This window comes from Macrobrachium nipponense, chromosome 22 (genome assembly GCF_015104395.2).
Source record: "Macrobrachium nipponense isolate FS-2020 chromosome 22, ASM1510439v2, whole genome shotgun sequence".
NCBI classification, from domain to species: Eukaryota; Metazoa; Arthropoda; class Malacostraca; order Decapoda; family Palaemonidae; genus Macrobrachium; species Macrobrachium nipponense.
Genome location: NC_087213.1, coordinates 16,050,473 through 16,067,972, shown reverse-complemented (window position 1 = coordinate 16,067,972; position 17,500 = coordinate 16,050,473). Strand labels below are relative to the sequence as shown.

At 34.8% G+C, this 17,500-nt stretch overlaps 1 protein-coding gene across 1 annotated transcript in view; it reads right to left on the bottom strand.

The window, feature by feature from the left end:
- Positions 1-8,831, bottom strand: part of LOC135198511 (serine proteinase stubble-like) — a 141,155-nt gene extending 132,324 nt beyond the window's left edge. Inside the window, exon 1 of the mRNA XM_064226149.1 lies at positions 8,405-8,831. The gene's annotated coding sequence lies outside the window, so the exon portion shown is untranslated. The remainder of the gene's footprint in view (positions 1-8,404) is intronic.
- Between the last annotated feature and the right edge of the window lie 8,669 nt (positions 8,832-17,500).

Genomic DNA, 17,500 nt, shown 5'->3' with positions numbered 1-17,500 from the left:
TCCTCGTGAAATTCAGCCTTTATGTCTTTCCTGCGTTTTACCTTCCACAAATCTCCACTCACATCCCGCCTCCCTTTTTATTGTTCTCATCCAATTAAGGGTAGGTATTCCAGCTTTCCTTAGCCAGCGAGCCATTTCCTTAAAATTAACACCGCTACATTACTTCTAAATCAAAATCGACAATAAAATACCCTCTAGAATTAATTCTAAAAACAGTGAAAAATTAAAAGCTCAATTAAAAAAAAAAATTGTTCACCTGGATGTTTCATCAATCTGAAATTTATGGCCCCAGATTTCCGAATAACGCTGTTAGTCGTAAAGATAATGGACGTCCAATTAACTTCCTCTTTAAAGAAACGACATGGAAGAAGAAAACACTGCAATTAAAATATTAGCGCTCATATAATGATACACGCCGTAAGAGATAAACCTTTTTATGTATTACAAAATCTACTTATCAACTTTTTTCTCATCATATAATCACACAAATACAGGCAAGTACTACGCATAACATGTTCGGCTGAACGTTAAAACATAACATTTACTGCATGCACCCTCTCTATGTATATGTTTCTCTCTCTCTCTCTCTCTCTCTCTCTCTCTCTCTCTCTCTCTCTCTATATATAATATATATATATATATATATATATATATATACATACGTATATATATATATATTATATATATATATAGTATATATATATATATATATATATATATATATATATATATATATATATATATAATGTGTGTATGTATAAGTTTATATGATGCGTACCTTTGGTGAGTTTCCATGTAACTACTTGTGGCAGGTACATTACCTTTTGCCTTTCACTTGATAGTAATCTGACTCACCAGTCATAACTTCGTGGAGTAAATAGTATATACTTTAAGCCTTCCCAATTTTTGGAAGCATATTCCCTAACTTTTTTTTTATTTGGTCATTCAAAATGTGACTGGAAGTCCAATTAGAGACATTTTATGCTTGAAATAATACGAAGACATATCCTAGAAAAGGGATGTCTCATTCTACGATTTGATAGGCCTACTTTTATACATATCTTGGCAGCAATCCACGTGTGAAAGGTTTGATTATAGAGTGGGCCTTTTCAATCATCTATGGATGGATTTGTGACTGTGGATGCCTTGAAATTGTATGGTACGAAGTTTTTATAAGATACTGATGCACCTTTAGAGTGATTACCTAATATTGGACTGTTGGTTAGTGGCAATGTGCTTCCCCCATCATCTTTTCCTAGAAAATATTCTTCTACACCTGTGGACTGGCGTAGCTACCGCGTTATTCGTCAAAATGGCAAATCTGTTATTATAATCTGCCAATCATTCTGTTATAATACCGAGAGATTTCGTGAATAATCATTACATTCAAAGTAGAACAGCAAACGAAGCTGTGGTTAAACCATCGAAGTAACTGAAAAGTAACAGAGTTAATGTTTACATTTTCTTCTGAGGATCCCAATTAAAGGACTTGTCTTACTGGAAAACACACACACATATATATACACATATATAATTATACTTATATACATATGTGTGTATACATATATACCCGTGTATATAGATACATAGGTAGATAAAAATCAGACAGACATCAATATATTGCACAAGCAACTGCATGACAACGGATGATCCCGGAGAAATGTATGAAGTATATCGGCATAGTCTTAGCATTCCCGACACACACACACACACACACACACACACACACACACACACACACACATATATAGATATATAGATATAAGAGATATATATATATATATATATATATATATATTTATATATATAAATCTTCAGTCCTTCTGTTGTCAAAGACAGGTTATGGAACTCCATCGATAGAGAGCATGACAGCAAAGCTCCTAGAGGCCCAATCACAGCAAAACATGGGGTTTTCGACCATCATTCTTACGACGTAAAAAATAAAAAAATAAAAAAAAAATAAAAAACGAGGCTTATCTCCTAGTATCAGCTCATTGTTGAAGTTAGCATTTCGTAAGAGAACATACCACTCTGATTGCACCGACTTCAGACTTCCTTCCAAGTAAGTCGGCCACGGGTGAACGATGAAATTTGAAAATGGTCTGTATTTACGAGGCGTTTCCATCGCATCGTTCGGTCCAGTTGCAACTCCCTTCTTTTTCGGGTATTGTTCAGAGAGAGAGAGAGAGAGAGAGAGAGAGAGAGAGAGAGAGAGAGAGGGGGGGTGATTTATAATAGATTTATAATAGATAATATTGACAGAGAGAGAGAGAGAGAGAGAGAGAGAGAGAGAGAGAGAGAGAGGTGGGGCTGATTTATAATAGATAATATTGACAGAGAGAGAGAGAGAGAGAGAGAGAGAGAGAGAGAGGTGGGGCTGATTTATAATAGTAATATTGACAGAGAGAGAGAGAGAGAGAGAGATAGAGAGAGCGAGAGAGAGGAGAGAGAGAGAGAGAGAGAGATGTGGGGCTGATTTATAATAGATAATATTGACGAGAGAGAGAGAGAGAGAGAGAGAGAGAGAGAGAGAGAGAGAGAGAGAGAGAGAGAGGTGGGGCTGATTTATAATAGATAATATTGAGAGAGAGAGAGAGAGAGAGAGAAGAGAGAGAGAGAGAGAGAGAAAAGGTGGGACTGATTTACAATAGATAATATTGACAGAGAGAGAGAGAGAGAGAGAGAGAGAGAGAGAGAGAGAAAGGTGGGACTGATTTACAATAGATAATATTGACAGAGAGAGAGAGAGAGAGACAGAGAGAGAGAGAGAGATTTCAGATATGGTTTTGAGAATTTTTTTTCGGATATTGTTTTGAAGGAGAGAGAGAGAGAGAGAGAGAGAGAGAGAGAGAGAGAGAGAGAGAGAGAGAATGGAGGATTTTTTTCGGATATTGTTTTGACTATCATTAAGGAGGAATTCAAACCGAAATTTCCTGATGATAGGAATCAACCCACATCCCGAGGGAGAAGTGGACCTATAAAGCTATTTATCCTCGAATTTCGTTTCTTCGACTTCCTCCACCTCCATTTCCTTCGATTTCCCGACCAGACGATTCTGGCCCCCAGCGACGACATGAATAACTGAGCGAGCGCTTTCGGCGTCGCAATACTTGGGAGTCGTTGGAACCGATATAGGACTTCACTGTCTGGACTGAAATTGGGATCTTGTCCCACTAAAGGAAATATAGGTCATATGTCATGTAAGAGGCAGATGCGAAACGTAAAATTATGAAAAAAAAAAAAAAAATGTTCAGTACTGAAATTAAATTTTACTATTTTTATATCACTGAGGACTGAATTTAGGCTCTTAAGTTAACCCTAATAATTTAAATTTCTGAGTTTATGCATCGTCTTTAACAAAAGCCTCTTTTTCTCTCTTTTACATTCTTTACATGTTTTTCTGCTAACTGCCCTTCACTATTGTACTATTGTGCTCTCCTCGGATTTTTCAGTGCTTTCGATTCTTCGCAATCTGAAACAATTTCCTTTAAGTGACTGAACTTATTTTTTTTTTTCTGCCGAGCAATAATTTGGGTGTCAAAGGAGTTGGGATGGGCGTGGGAGGCGGAACAAAAAAACCGGAGAGGGTGGGTGGGTGGGAAAAGCAGCTACAGTATTTTCCAGTCACTTTTCAGACGCACCCTACTGCTTGTGATTTATTTGCTGTATCTGATTTTCTTTTCTGGCAAAAATATCGTTTTCATTACTTTTGAATTATAACCCGACAAATCCCACCTCTGAGAATTTGGCATTTTGATACATTTATATCAAGGACTTGGAGAACCTCTGTGACCATGCCAGTAAGACTTATCATTTACATTGACGAGGTGTCTTTCGTCTCAGTGAAAAAGAATAAGTGATATCCAATTACAAAGCTCATATTAGAACAATGCTCTATTGCCACTGTGCAGTTTAGATGGGTCCTGATTTCCGCCCCCCGCCCAATAGCTGTGTCATGCAAATAGATGAATGGAATTCTCTCTTTAAATTGCAAGCCATCAGAATGTTTCAGCAGACCCCAATCAATCAACCTTTAGCCCATTTGTGTCCCCAAAATACTCTTACTCAGTAACTGACGTTGCAATAATCCGATTTAACATTCGACGAAAAATGTGAGCACTTATGCCGATTCAAATATTTTATTTCAAAATCTGACAAACCACCTACTTTGCATCAGTTCATAAATATATTTTTCATGACAAACGTCTTTCTTGAGTCATCACCGTAGGTGGTGGTGCACTGTTTGCAGCGTCCTCCCGGCCCTTCCTAGCAGCGCCCACTTTTCAGCCTTTTACTTCACTTCCGTTCTCGGTTCCTTTCTTCAGTCCCACTGTTACTTCTTGACGCAACCGTGAGGGTTTTCTATCAGTTCCACCTTTAGATCTTTGTACTTCGTTTCGTTGACTTTCTCGATCTCTTTATTTTGCTGTCCAACCACTCTAACTCCTCTTGTTAGTATCTTTATCACTGACTGGCAGAAAGTGTCCCAGTGCTGGGCTTAACAACCTATAGCTTTCGTGTCCTCAATTTATCAAGTAAAGGTCTACCTCGTCTTGGTGTTTCAATTGGGATTTAGTAACACATTTCAATTCAAGCCTAATGCACGAATACTTTCGGGAATGCCTCTCTTCTTTCACATACATCCTATTCTGTGGAAGCTTGCGAAGTCAGTTGTCGTGAGAGCCTCTTCCTTACAAATGTTCGCTTATTCGAAAACCAGTAACAGTATAATATATATATATATATATATATATATATATATATATATATATATATATATATATATATATATATATCTGTCTACCTATCTATATTTACACACACACACACACATATATATAAACTAAGCTGCTTCTCCTTAATCAACGGGTGGCCACGCTCTCCTCTCACACACACACACCACACAACACACACACTACACACACACACATATATATATATCCATATATATATATATATATATATATATATATATATATATAATTAAGCTGCTTCTCCTTAATCAAAACGGGTGCGAAGATGGCAGTTCAGAACCCACAACGTTGCGAGATCGTCTTCCAGTGTCTTGTCAAAAGCCCCATTACATCGATCGCTTGCCAGTGAAACCCATCATCTATCTCGATATAAACCATTATCGATTCTCTATCTGGCCTGGCAGCAATACATTCCCACCTTATTATCTTTTACCTTCACTCACTCAGTTCCAATGATTTTCTCAAATTCAATACGCCAATAGGTTTCAACACTTCTCTAATCCAGTCGCAAAGAAAATCATGCTTAGGGTCCATCTTGAAGTATGCCCAGTTCTTCATTGATGGACACGACCTTTATCAGGGAATAACAACTCTTTGGGGTTCGTGCTAAATAAATGAATGTTATTAAGATATTTAGTTACTTGCAACTTTTTGCCATATCGCAATCGAAATATTATAAATCGTTCGTTTGTAAAGTACTTTGCTTATTAGAAAAAAACCCCTGTAAATTGATGATGTTGCTACAAACGATCACATTTGTGTTCGCGCACATACATGTACACGCGCGCGCACACACACATATATACGAAAATATCTGTAATGATTGTATTCTTACAGTTAGTTTAAATCTTCTTATCGGGAAAGGCCAATAACAAAGTATTTTGATAGACCTTGGTAACAAGTTAATAATAATAATAATAATAATAATAATAATAATAATAATAATAATAATAATAATAATAATAATAATAATACTAAAAGTATCTTTGCCATCGATCATAATATGGTGTGCTAAGAATAATAACTAAGTTAAAATCTATGTAGGCATAAAGTAGGTTACAATTAAAACAAGTTCCCCTAAAATAGCCATTTGCAATTAAAACGTTCCGTTTACACAATTTCACCGCCACCAGCTATCTGAAGATTAAAATCGTATTCAGATACTCATATCCAACTATTTAATTTCCGTGACCTAGATCAATGAAATTTTGATCATTTCGCCTTAGTGGTTTTGGGTAATGCTTTTGAAATCTCAAGTGCTGGATGTAATCAATATTCTGTAAATATGATCTCTCTTTCCCTCAACCTCTATCTTTTTAATCTTTATCAGGCAGAAATTCAAAGGGTACACAAGAGAACCTTCTACATATCAGCAAAAAGAGATATCCCAAGTTTGTTCTTCCTATTTTTCAAAATCTGAGATACCCTTAGCCTCACAATTCCACAGTATTCGACGCCAAATACGTCCTTTATAAAATACCCTATAACTGGAATCTCTCATACCTAGCCACTTGAACTCCCCTTCCACCTCAGTGCTTGTCAAAGATCAAAATCAGCCAGCACACTTTTTTAAAAAGTAAAACGATAAATTTCCTGGAATTCTCTCCCGAAGAATCGCGTCGTGATGCTGCTAGTAAATATGATTAACCTTAACACAGCAGATAGCACTAACTTCACGCGGCTCGTTAAGGCCTATTTCCAAGTCAGGTATGACATTCTGTCCTTGGATCACCACAATCAATTCTAAGTGGACTCACACGAGGAATTCCATTCCATCGAGGTGGAACTAATACCCAGGTATATAAAATCTGTCCCCCAACCCTCTCTCTCTCTTTATCTCGTATACACGCGCTCAAACACACACCCTCATACAGTCACAATCAATCCAAGCTCATTGTAATATAGGTGCAGAGTTGTGGAACCTTATGTCCTTGCAGTGGAATCCGGCAATACAATCTAAAATGAAAAATAAATAACCCTATTAGACGTCGAGACTGAACCAAAATGCTTTCCTCAAGCTGTTCCTGTGAAAGATCCGCTGTTTATCACAAAATCTCCCTGTCCAGCTGAGATGCTATAAGGCAGAACGTTGGTCTAAATGGATTAAAAAAAAAAAAAAAATACTCCCAACGACAGAGATTCCGCGTTCATGGTTTCCGTTTGCAAAAATATCTTGACAATAAAGTCATTTTCTTTAAGAATCTACACAGACAAGATTTAATTATTATATTTTTTTTTACGACTATGGATAAAAAAAAACTTCATTCTGTGAAAAAGGGAAATATCATCAGGTCATTTCTTTCGAACTAATAACAAATACCTGGAAACGATATAGTCACAATAAGAAACAGCATTACGGTTAGATTAGATAACTTGTAATACATCATCGCACGTTACGTAGCAGGCAATAATTACTGGATATGACAATTATACACAAAATGATACTGTCAATGACAACAATGATCATTCAACTATGCAGCAAATTAGAACTGTAATTAATAACAGCGTTCAAAAATTCAAACGACCAATCAAATGGCAATCTTATAAACGAGATATTTCATATCCATGATAAAGGGAAAAATATAATAAGAAAATGCTATTCAGAATTTCTAAACAATGATATGCAGATATGGTGATGATTTTAAACGATTATATATCGTAACTGATTCATCAAGAGGTTGATTAGCACACGTTCCTACTATATCTATATCTTTATATATATTTATATATATATATATATATATATATACATATATATATATATATATATATATATATATATATATATATATAAAATGTGTGAAATATAAGAGCATCATATCGTGCTTCTCAGTTATCTGCAGAAGGATCCACATCTATAGTCTAGATTAGAAAGACGAAATGTATTTTTAAAAATATATAGAGTTACAGCTTTAGTCCATCCTTCCGTACTACTGAACACTTTAGGATGGACAAAGCCTATACCGTTCCGTATATATTTCTACATTTCATCTTTGAATCAAGAGTTTATATTATATATTATCACATATATATATATATATATATATATATATATATATATATGGATGGACAAAAGTGTGAAATTAAGAGATCATATCGTGTTCCAGTTATCTGCAGAAGGATCCACATCTATAGTTTCTGATAGAAAGACGAAATGTTTTAAAAATATATTTAGAGATACAGCTTTAGTCATCCTTCCGTTACTATGAACCTTATGGAATGGCGAAAGCTATACGTTCCGTATATATTTCTACATTTCATACTTTCGAATCAAGAGTTACTGTGGATCCATCTGTATGTGTGTTTGTGTATATATATATATATATATATATATATATATATATATAATATATATATATATATATATATATATATATATATATATATATATATATATATATATATATATATATATATATATAATGTACATACGTATATATGTGTAAATAAATTCTAAATTCTTCTGTTAAAACAGGAAATTTCTCAATTATAAAAAGGCCCATTAAAACAGTGTTTTAATGGGCCTTTTATAACTTTATATATATATATATATATATATATATATATATATATATACTATATATATATATATATTATAAGTATACACACACATTGAAGGCAAAGCATAAAGACCTCTTACAATGACCTACCTTCAGCCTTCCTTAAATTAATCCCGCGTCCGTAAAGATGATCTTTCAGTAAGTCGTTTCCATAGCACATTGACGCAATACCGTATGAAATCAGGCACAACTAATCATAATCCTCAGGACGCACCACCAGAGTCCACGTGAGGAAGAAACGAATAAAAACTATAAGTCATCCAGTTTCGAGGATAATTCCAGTGCCGTTGGAGCAATATTGTCGCCGAACAGTGGAAACGTCACTGAATCACGAAGCAGCAACGTTGGAAACCGCATTTAAAATGCGAAGGTCATTCGTTCCCTCCGTCGTCGGCAGAGAACGGTCCCACACAACAAACCACGCTAGGAGCCCCGACCGGAGGAGAAATTGTACATCCTAACTTTCACAGTCACGGCGCGAGGCACACTGGCTCCTTGCTTTCAATTTAGGTCCTGCCAGCGCCGCCCAGATGACGACGGAGTGGTGGTGGCAGTGTTCGTTCGTTCCCCGGCCCGTTCCGGCGTACCGCAGAGAGAGAAAGAGCTGGGGAGAAAGACCGAAAGAGAGAGAGAGAGAAATCGTCCAGACTGACCCAAAAGCTACTTTATGTGTAGTATGTTACTGTGCGTTTTTATGTGTATGTAAACTTGCTAATAATGTATGTCATGTGTAATATATGCTAGGAGCTTCCTTAATATACCGCAAATTTCTCTATTTTCTCTTACGTTTGTGTATATGCCATACATATATACATACATGCATACATATTTGTGCTTATCCATTCACTGCAAAAATACATGCATCTAATGTTAGTAGGGAGAAGGTTGCAAATGAAGAATAAATCTTGCTGATAAATGTTTTTTCATTGAATAAAAAATTAAGTACTCATTAACTTCTAAGTTTGATAGAGGCTGCAGAGAGACCTTCACCAGAGAGAACATCAATATGAAAGTTAAAAACACATAGAAAATAATTAAATATCACATCAGATTTGAGAAGTCGAAACACTAAGAGAGAGAGAGAGAGAGAGAGAGAGAGAGAGAGGTCGATTTTGTACCACATGGTGGAAATTGAATGATGAGTCTTTATTTCAAGCCTTCACCTGCTTTCACAAGCATTAAAAACAAATTTACGTAAGACACACATTCACTCCAAGACTGGACTTCTCTGGTAGGTCTGTTACTTGTAGAGCTATTAGCCATCTTGATGAATTGGAGTCTTCTAATTATGTATGACAAACAAACATGACTTCATAGACCCCATCTGTTAGTAGAAAAATAACTGATGTATCCTCCGTTTATTGTTGAGCACTTTAATTAATTTCAGTTCTTTTATAGGGTCGCTGAGAGTGGATATGGTCCTGACTTTGATCATTTTGTTTCCACGACCGATTCCTAATTAATGGAACACGAGGATGTAAGTCCATAGTAATTTTATTTACCTTTTGACTATCTATTATACTTAAAGTTCCAATATTAACATGAAATCAGTCACGAAGTTGTCAGTACACCATGAACTGCAATCCTTGATGGAGCCATTCATTCTCCAGAACTTTTATGCAGACCCTGATCAATCAGTCTCTCTCTCTCTCTCTCTCTCTCTCTCTCTCTCTCTCTCTCTCTCTCTCTCTCTCGTATTATTCAACAGTTGAACTTGTAATTGCACTCAGCCAACGGAATCTCCTCCTTGATCAATTCCTTTGTTTTCATGTTCTTGTTATGCACCTCTGTTATTGTGTTCTTCCTTTGCCCTTTCGTCATAGGATATCCTATAACACACCATGAAGAACAAATACCGAGAATTTTGAAATTTTCACATTTTCGAGATACGCTGGAAATGTAACTTAGATGATGAAATACATATCACGACCGTTGAAAAAGGAAATGTGGCAGAAAAGGATAAACGTTAAATTTTGGAAACATTAAACTTGAGTCCTCGATACCAAAGCCGACAGAAACTAAAGTCGATTGTAATTTTGATATGCAGACCCTTCCGGGGTTTTTATTGCAATGGACATTGTTGTATAAATCAATACGAATCAGAATTACTCCCAGAATAGACAAATATGAAGCGGGTGAGTTTGACAGCTTGATGAGAAAAGAAAATTAATTACTGGGTCCATCAGCATAGCCGTAGTTTATTTTTCCAATGCGTATTAAACAAAAAGATTTCGCCTATAAGAATAGATTACTCATATTACTGAAGGAATTCCATCTGCAAATTTCATGCGAATTTGAAAAGCGAGATTACTTTCTAGAGACAGTTTAAAACACTAGGTGGATTAGAAGACTAACCTCATTTATGACATATCTTAGTCCAGTATTGTTTATCATTTCTCCAAAAGAATATCGAACATGTATTCGTAACTATTTTTCCGTTTTCTTCGCCGAATGTGCGTGTGGTACTCGTAAAAAAATAATAAAAAATAAATAAATAAATAAAATTAAAAAAAATAAATAAATAAAAATAAAAAACTATAAATGTATGAATAAATTGACAGTTTGCAATTATTCTCATCATTGGCGACGCAATCAACTGATCCACACAATTGAGTTACTGAAATTTCAAAATAATGATTGACTGACTGACCGACTGGACGTTAGGTCTCAGGCGCCATGACTGTTGACATCTACAGAACGAAAACACTTAGATGGCCTAAAACTACGCCTACAGGAAGACCGGGCTTCCTAGTGATAAGGAATCTTCCAAAACAGGTAGGGGTTACGTATAACGATGAGGTCACGGGATAGTAAACAGTCTTATCCGAGCTGATAAACAGACTATACTCGGCTGCCAGGCTGAGCGGTAATTGTTACCAAGAGATAACCACATAGAGGGTTATCATACGGCATTCTTTATTTCATATTAAAATGTCAAGCTCTACTACGATAAAACATTTTTTCGGAAATGTTTGTTACTGCATTTTTAGTTGCTGTCTAAAACCAAATGAATGTTTGATTAACAAGAACAATATACACAAAAGAGACATCTTTATCTGACTGATTTTAAAGAACATTATTTGCTTAATTGATATCTATAAGGCCCAATAACATACGCATTGTAAAAAATATGAGCAATCTCTAATGCAGAATATCTAAAATGGTTCACATTTTTCATAAAAACAACGTGTCCCAAGCAATTTCACGGCATTCGTGGGTGTAATTAACATCACTAGTAAAAACTATTTATTGCCTAATGTTTTTAAAGTTATTCTGAAGTTAATCAGAGCAGTGTCAGTTGATGGCGTAGTTTCTCTCTCTCTCTCTCTCTCTCTCTCTCTCTCTCTCTCTCTCTCTCTCTATATATATATATATATATATATATATATATATATATATATATATAGTATATATATATATATATATATATATATATATATATATATAATATATGTGTGTGCAAACTTCAATCCAATAAAACTAAGTATATATATATATAGCAATAATGGCGATTATAGATTATTGACAAAAATTATGAAAATCATTAAAGTGACATGATGGGAGTTAATAAGTTATTATTTTCATATAAAACAAACTAGTATGAATCATAGCGTAGGTACAACGGATAGACAGTACGTATGGCGTCACCCAACCCTAACAATGCGTCTCAGGTGGAGCTGTTCAGACAAAAGGTGCCTTAAAAGAGAAAGTATCCGGCCGTAACCCTCACCAAAACATCCAGAGAGAGAGAGAGAGAGAGAGAGAGAGAGAGAGAGAGAGAGAGAGAGAGCACAGCTGCTGCCCGTAGCGAAAGATAGCTAGACCGGAAAACATTTCGATGCTGAATGGTCAACCCGTCTTCAGTCTACCAATCACATTGCTCTTTCAGTGAAGGCTGCAGCTACTACTAACCTGTTACGAGGAGCAGCTTGAACAAAGCGCGTTCTGATCCTGATTGGTCAATTATTAGCGCTCGACCAATCGTACTGCTTTCTCTATTTTGCTGTCAGGGGTGCGAGCAAACTTAGTACATTTCTTCTGTGCTGTACCTTCGAGGAGTTCGATTCGCGTGACCTGTTTGTCAAAGAAAGTTTGAGATTTTAATTACGCATCGTCTAATCTAGAAATAATGTCAGTTCTTTGCAAACGCCATGGTACCTTCATTTCGCCTTTTTAAGGTTTTGGGAATGACCGTAAAAAAGAAACAAACAAAGAAGTAGAAGAAAACTCCCGTCAGTAAAAATCTCCGATTTCATCAGGGAACATTAAGTGAGTCCTACTGTAACCAGGCCGGTCCTATACATTCCACGCTTTAGGTCAAGGGTTGAGGAATTCCAGTATCTCACTTAAAGTGATTATGACAGACAGGTTTTGAAAAATATTCTCTGCGTAGATTTCTTACACGCGTTCTTTAATTATGCCATTTGGGTGCGTTCCAATCTTGAAACATCGCATTAGGTATGAATGATATTATATATATATATATATATATATATATATATATATATATATATATATATATATATATATATATATATATATATATATATGTACTATATATATGTATATATATAATATACAATGCGACTTATCCCTCAAAAAATATTAGTATATTACGTTTCAATTAACAGATTATTTAGATACAAATTATTGCAAGCAAGCTCGATATATATACTTACATACATACATACATACATATATGAAAAGTATATCAATTTCGAGGTAGCGCGAACTGGATATTAAAGGACATTTGTAGCTCGAATGATATGTATAATATATATATATATATATAGGTATATATTATATATATATATGACTATATAGATTATATATAATATTATATAATATATAGCTATTTTAGGTATATTATATATATATATCATATATATATATATATATATATATATATATATATATCATATGTATATATATATATGTATAATATATATTTATATAATATATATATATATATAGTCATAAAGCTGGAGAAGGAATGAAAAGAGTTGACCGAGCGCTTTCGTGTATTTTTCACACCTTCTCAGGGTCAAGTGATACAAAAATTCATTATTTTTCTTTATTATACATGATTCGACAACATTTCGTTTTGTGATGTCTTTACAGAACATGATCTCTTTCGCTTCTTTCCAATTCATAGTGTGGTTGCACTCATTCATATGTTGAAACAAACTGCTTGCATTATTCCCCGTTCTGACATTATATTTATGTTGTTTTAATCTTGTTTCGAGATCCTTTCCACTTTGTCCCACGTACATTTTATCACACTGATTGCAAGGGATCTCATATATGCAGCCACTCTTCTGTAGAGGGGAATTCCTGATTAACAAATTCTTAAGTACATAGTTCTTAAAAATGACATTAACATTAAATGGTCTCAACAGCCCCGGGATGACCATAAACTAGTTACTGTATGGTAAAGCAAGGAGGTTTTTCACATTAAAATCACTCTTACGACCAACTTCATAAAATGTTTTTCTTGCTTTACAGAAAGCCCTGTCAATAAAATCACAAGGGTACCTAAGACTTGTTGCAATGTCTCGGACCTTCGGAAGCTCAGCCTCGAGGAAAGGGCAACTGACCCGCAGTGCCCTTAAAAACATTGACGGAAATACCATCATCTTCGTTATCGGATGATGGTTAGAATAAAAATGTTTGTAGGAATCTACATTTGTAGACTTCCTGTAAACAGAAAATTTAAATTTTCTATCATCCCTCACAATTGAAACATCCAAAAACGCCAACTTGTTATCCACCTCAGTTTCCAAGGTAAATTTCATAGAAGGTACTAGGGCTGTTAGGAAGCTCTCTTCATTTTTGTCAACAGGCCAAGCACAAAATATATCATCAACGTACCTAACCCATAGGATACCTTTAGGAAGTATCCTTGGTAAAGGTTACTAAGTAATGGAGATAACGGGTTGCCCATTGCCATGCCAAACTTTTGTTCATAATACTTTTCTCCAAACAAATTTACAGCCTCTAACACAATTCTATCAGCTTAATCATAGAAGGCCTGTCCAAAGAGAAAGTATATTTTTCCATTTCTTCCTTCATAAATTCAAGTAATTCATCCACAGGTACCTTTGTAAACAATGAGCTGACGTGATTAACTTGAAATCATAATTAAAATTAAACCTTCTTAACCTATCTATAAAATCCACATTATTTTTCATGGACACACCTGATATGTTGCCAAGCATTGGAGACAATTCGTTGACAAGCCACCCGCGAATATTCCTGTAAGGTTCTTAAACGCAAATAAAAAACTGAAAAAAAGATAAAGATTTTTCATATTACTAGAGCTGATAAATCGAACACATTGGTCATCATGAACAAGGTCGACTAATAATAAAATGTTAGAATTACTCTCAGACCAAGAAACCTACACAGGAATAAGAAACAATCCTTTAGATAATGTCAACACAACCATCAAGAGTATTCTGAAAAACCATAAGGAATTATTACAAAAGTTCATTACTGTAAATCCAACTCTTCCATATTTATATGGAGTAATCAAAACTCATAAGGAAAATAATCCTGTTAGACCCATTATAGGTTCGGTAGGCTCTTGTACTTATAAACTATCGAAGTGGCTTGTTAACGAATTTCCTCCAATGCTTGGTAACATATCAGGTGTGTCCGTGAAAAATAATGTATATATATGATATATATATATATATATATATATATATATATATATATATATATATATATATATACACATACACTTATCCCTCAAGATTTGTATTTCAATTTCCATGCACCGATTATTTATGTTGTATTATGGAATATTTTTTCCATTAACATATTGCTCAAGGATTTCATATACTTCTCACATCTTTCTTTCAAGTCCTATGCTTCCTTCGTGTTCTGGTCTGGGCTAGTTATGGACACTATGTTGTCCACCCCCCCCACCCCGGGTTACTTCAATGATAATCAGTGACTGATGAATTTAATGCATTGATGTATTTATCTATACGTTTATTTATTTATTTTAAATTATTTTCCTCTTAAACTGAATAAATGAATAAAAAACATTTTTTTTTCGTGTCTACTGAAGACAATGCACTTTTCAATTTCTAAGAACCGACGGGCATGATTTTATTCACCTATGTTCTGGTGAAAGCAGTTACGGGTCACAACGAGTCCCGGTACCTAACGGAGGGAGGAAGTAAAAGTTTTCCACCTAACAGGAAAATACTGCCAATATGGACACTCCAGCTGATGCCTCAGAAGATGGTGAAGGCGTCATTATGTTCACCGTTCTGCTTTCTTGCGTCTGTTCCACTAAAGCGAATTTTGTATTTTTTTTTTATTCTACGATTTCTTCTTTTACTGTTATTCTTCAATGATGGTGACCATAGTCATTGCGACACCTGTTTATATGAATGTCTTCAGGTGTTGTGACGGTAGATTCCATGATATGTTATTTGTGTGAGTGAAATTTTGAATATTTATTTCCTCTTCTCATCACTTAAATACTTTATTTATTTTTATTAATTTAAATATTCTATTTCCTCTTTTCATAATTTAAACACTTTATGTCCTCTTTTAATAATTTAAAGACATTCGTTTTCTTTTCACTCAGTTTTTTATGTTATTTAAAATAGCGCATTTTAAGTGAAACAACCCAATTCCCTTTCCCAATCAGAAAATTTAAATTCGCTCAATACACACACACACACATACTATATATATATATATATATATATATATATATATATATATATATATATATATATATATATATCTAATAAAAGGAGCCCATAAAAACACCAAAATATAGAGAGAAAAGTACTATATTTCAGAGACTGCTGTCTCCCTCTTCAGGTAGATGAATGAGAAAAGTTTACAGAAAAGGTGGTATTTATACCAAGAGGTCCTCCATCCACAGGCAAGCCAATTTAGGTCACCCCCGCTGATAATCTTCCTTTAATCTTCTCAAGCGTTGGTTGAATGAAAATCTTGTCGATCGTATCTGAAATCCATGCTCCTTTTGAAATGTTCATTACCTGCCTCTCTTTTATTAAGGCCGATTCCATCATTTGACTCTTGTACCGGCAGTTGCTGCTATAAATTACACGTGACAAATTCCAGTTTATTCTATGGTTATGTTCATTTATATGGTTGAAAATAGCTGAGTTCTGTTGTCGATACCTAACTGACCGTTTGTGTTGTATTAATCTCTGGGGAAGTGATTTTCCTGTAAATCCGATGTAAAGTTGGTCACAGTCCTGGCATGGGATTTGGTAAACCCCAGTATCCTTGGGAGATGTCTTTTCTTGGACGTTAATCATGGATTTGGCTAAGGTGTTTGGGTAAGTAAATGCAAAAGGGTTAGATTTTCCGAGGGTCTGAGTCACCTTCTTAATCGTGTCCAGGTGTGGAATTTTTATTTTATTGTTGGGTGTATCTCTGGTCTTGTCTTTAGGGGGTCGGTAGAAAATTACGTTTGCCTTGTGAATTGCTTTCTCAATTATATGGTCAGGATACTTTAAAGACGAAAGTTGCTTACGAATTAGTTCAAATTCTTTTTCCAGGAAATCTGGGGAACAAATTCGTAAGGCTCTTAAGAACAGGTTGCTGGCTACACATATCTTGATAGCAATGTCGTGATAGCTAAAGTAGTGAATGTATGAAAGTGAGAACGTTGGTTTTCTGTATATGGTAAATTTGTATTCTGTCGTGTCCCTGATTATTAAAACATCAAGAAAAGGAATTTTGTTGTCTGTTTCCCATTCAACCTTAAATTTGATGCTGGGCACTAATGCGTTTAATTTTGAGAGGAATTCATTAAAATTGCCCCACCTATTATCCCAAAATGTTAGAATATCATCCACATATCTCATCCACAGCATGTTTTTGGGTTTTATTGCATTTATTACGGTTGTTTCAAAGTATTCCATGTACAGATTGGCTAACACAGGACTTAAAGGACTACCCATACTACACCCGAATTTTTGCTTGTAGGATGATTCCCCGAATGAGAATAGGTTATTAGATGCACATAATTCAATTAACTTTATTATTTTGTCAAGCGCCAATGGGAAATGATCTGAATAAGGGGATAATTTTTCCCTTAAAAACTGAAGAACGTCCTGTACTGATACTTTTGTGAATCGGGAGTTTACGTCAAGGCTTAAAAGTTTTATGTTGTGAAGAGGTATA